The 3504-nt window shown below is 41.2% G+C and overlaps 1 long non-coding RNA gene across 1 annotated transcript; it reads left to right on the forward strand.

Moving 5' to 3' along the window:
• Positions 1–1343: 1343 nt before the first annotated feature.
• LOC112887042 lies at positions 1344–3011 on the forward strand. The gene is made up of 2 exons (XR_003227477.1): positions 1344–1838; positions 2681–3011. It is a non-coding gene; the product is annotated as an uncharacterized LOC112887042 (long non-coding RNA).
• The last annotated feature ends 493 nt before the right edge of the window (positions 3012–3504 follow it).

Raw genomic sequence — 3504 nt, forward strand, 5'->3', positions numbered from 1 at the left:
CGTATAGTATAATCCATTTCGTAATATTGATTCTTTTCTCCCATTTCAAGGTTGGTCATAAACATGTGCATACTGCGGTTGATATGGATGTCATATATTTTCTCTTTCTTAAGTATATAGAGATGTAATTCGAAACAGTTCATACATATTTTCCTTTCTTTTTATTTTTATTGCATTGTTTTCAATTTCAATAAAGATCAGTTGTAAGAACATCGGCGAGAAACATGTGGTAGCATCATATTCCTAGTTGCTTCTCATCCTCCGATGTTGACAATGTGACGCATCCTCAGAACTCAAATATGTCTCAGTAACATAGGTCTGGACAGTGAGGAAGGTGAGTTGGATGCGCATTGTCTTGTACCTCGACTGGATTTTCCAAAATTGCATGGCAAGATTTTTCTATGAAAGTAACTTCAAAATACTGTAACTCTTCAGCATTTTGCTTGTCATTTTTCATACTTCCTCTATTCTAAATTAAATTATAGATCATTTTAGTTTTTTAGATATATAGTTTTTACTATACATCTAGATACAATACATATAGATACAATATATATCTAACTACAGGTTAAAATAATGTCTCAAAAGCCAATAAATTGGCATTTATTTATGACCGTTACAGGTTAATTCGGATCATGGATGTGGGCATGTGGTTCTCTGCATCTGACAAAGTTGACTCCAGATATATATATCTGGAAAATAAATAGGGTAGAAGTTGACATCCAAAAAAACAAGGACAGATTGAAGATATCGAAAGGCCAAAATAAGACGCTGGATGATGGCTGGGTACGTGGACGATCAACTACTAGCTTATAAGCATGTTCCTCAGATGAAAATCCCGTCCAGCGATTCATCTCCAAAAGACTCGGCGTAGAACGTGTAAAGCCAAACTAAAAGACTTGTCCGGGTTGTTCCTCCATGTTGCCCGGGTTATCCTCACCCAATCCCACGCGACGAGCCGCCGTTCATGACCAAAACTAAAAAGGTCCTGCTCTCCTCCTCACCAAAATGGCAATCATTCGTTCAGCAAACGATGACGCGTCGCTTCTATGCCTGCCAACTAGTGTGGTGTCACCCTGCCCATTTTTTGTGACAATTAATTTATTTGCCGTTGCCATCACCAAACCCATTGCTTTTGATCTAGCTGCTTCTTGTAGCACAGCGTCAAACCTTGGGCAGGGCTGGTTTGTTGCACAAATCAGCATGTAGGTGACACAGGAGAACAACCATGCTGGTTTACGACGATCAGTCACCAAGTTGGCGTATAAATATATAATCCAAGGACTTTCGTTAAACAACTCCTGTGAAGCCGAGCCCAATTTATAGCCTTTGCCAGAGATTGCTCCTTCCTGCTGCCGCAACGAGATTGGTCCAAAACCACAAACCTACTCGATTATACTCTTCAACTAATTAAAATTATAAAATTGATGGTCTCCTCCGTACCGTAATGGCAATCATTCATCCAGCCATGTGGGGTGACGCCGACGCGCGCGTCGCCGGCCGTGTCGATGGAGCTGGTATGATCATTTCCTTTTTGTACGCATCATGGCTGAGTCTCCCCTCAGAGCCGGTCTCGCTCCGACATCGTCGTTGCTACCTTCTCTTCTCTTCTCCTCTCCTTCCTCCTCCGTTACCATATAAGGCTTACTTGTGAGGTGGTCTCAAGTAGTTGCCAAAGAAAAGTTACTCGCGAATGGCGATGCCACGGGAGACGGCGGTGTCTATCGCGCACAACGTGTTCCTGCTGCTCGACGGCTGGGTCTGGACGTGCATCCTCGCTGCCGACGAGGCCGCGCGCCTCCTCCGATCCGCCACTCACTAATCGTTCAACTATCAAGGTAAGTTGGGTGGAGTCTTAATTAGTTGTTGTCTTTCCCTTGATTCATCCTATATAGCTAGTTTCTTCCAGGCTGTTATCCATTTTCGTACTTTAGATAGACGGTGTTTGTTCTTGAGCTTTGCAGTCATCCAGTTCTTTTGATAAATTTCATGGAATTTTTGTGCTTGGTTTAGTCGAATGGTTGGGCCGAGTTTGTTGAAGACTAAATTTGATCACAATCCAAATTTCAATGACTAAATTTAATTTGTAGTTTTGGCACTTTTCCCTTTTTGGATAACATCCACGTCATCTTTGTTGGCATCTTAGGAGCTTCTTATCAGGTAATTTTACTAGCTGGGGCCGTCGGCGGCCGGACAGCCTCAGTGCTTTATAAGCCTGACATCATGGCCACTTGTACAAACAGGTGGCACAACGTACATAGAGGTCACATGGGCTTGTCGTCAGCTAGGCAGCTTCGATTTTAACATGGGCATCCTACCATCTTCATAACATATTTATTAAGAAGATGGAAAAATGATGTATGCAGTTTGGTTGTCATTTTGCTGATTTCATAGCCGGCTGGAAAGAATTAGTTTCCAAACACCTTAGGATGAAAGAATTAGTTTCCAAACACCTTAGGATGCTTTATATTTAATATAAATTTTAAATCTTTTAATATCTTATATTTTAGGACGGAGGGAGTACGTAGAAAATAAACATAAGTGAGGTTGTTAGGTGCTAGAAATGAGCAAGCTTAGCATGAGTGATAATGTGTCCGATATCTTTTCCGTGAAGTAAAGTAAAAAAATTAATAATTTTATATGGTACACTTTGTAATATTGATCCTTTTTCCCTTTGCAGGGCTTGTCAAGCATGTGGATAGCAGCGGTAGAGATTGACGCCCAGTAGATGTTTTCTATTTCTCCGATACATGTAAATTCTGAAACTGCTTATACATCTTTTCCTCTTCATTTTTCCACTGAAAAAATGGAGATTACTGCGCATTATTTGACGGGAAAAATATTAACTGTCAATAATGTTGTACATGCTTATACTATCCGCACCATATGTATACCAGTTGTTCATTTCTCAAACATGAATTGGCTGCATTTGTTTGTGCAACCAATAAATCCCTCACTGTGCAGCAATATAGATGCTCGACCAAAATCAGGAATTCCTTTGCAAAGAACAAGATTGAATTGGGTTGTTGCTGTATTGCTTTGCACACAACCAAATTGCATAAATGGTGTCAAGCAAAAAAAAAGGTGGCACTAATTGTACCCGCCATTTCTATTATTCCGTAAATCTGTGGTCTAAGAGTCGTTCTTGTCTCCAATAAAACTTTGAAAGCACGTCCGCGACAAGCATGTGGTACAGTTGGTAGTATCTAATTAATTTGTACTTGGGGTGTTGCCGTATTTTCAGATGGGATCTTGTCCTTAACATATTAATGGAGCCGTACTAGCTGCCATTGTGTGCTTCCGGGCATGCATGGGTAATGTGGCATCCTCTATGAAGTGGCTTCCAGACTCGCGCTAGGCATGTGGTCACTTGGACACGGCTGCAGCATGAACTTTGTCAACTAGGGGTAGTTTGGGTTGAGCAAAAAGAAAAACGCACCATCATACAAACACTGAACGTACACCTCACAAGGAGTCCTTGCAACAAGTGAATGGTCCGGTTTA

This window comes from Panicum hallii, chromosome 3, assembly GCF_002211085.1.
Source record: "Panicum hallii strain FIL2 chromosome 3, PHallii_v3.1, whole genome shotgun sequence".
Lineage (NCBI taxonomy): Eukaryota > Viridiplantae > Streptophyta > Magnoliopsida > Poales > Poaceae > Panicum > Panicum hallii.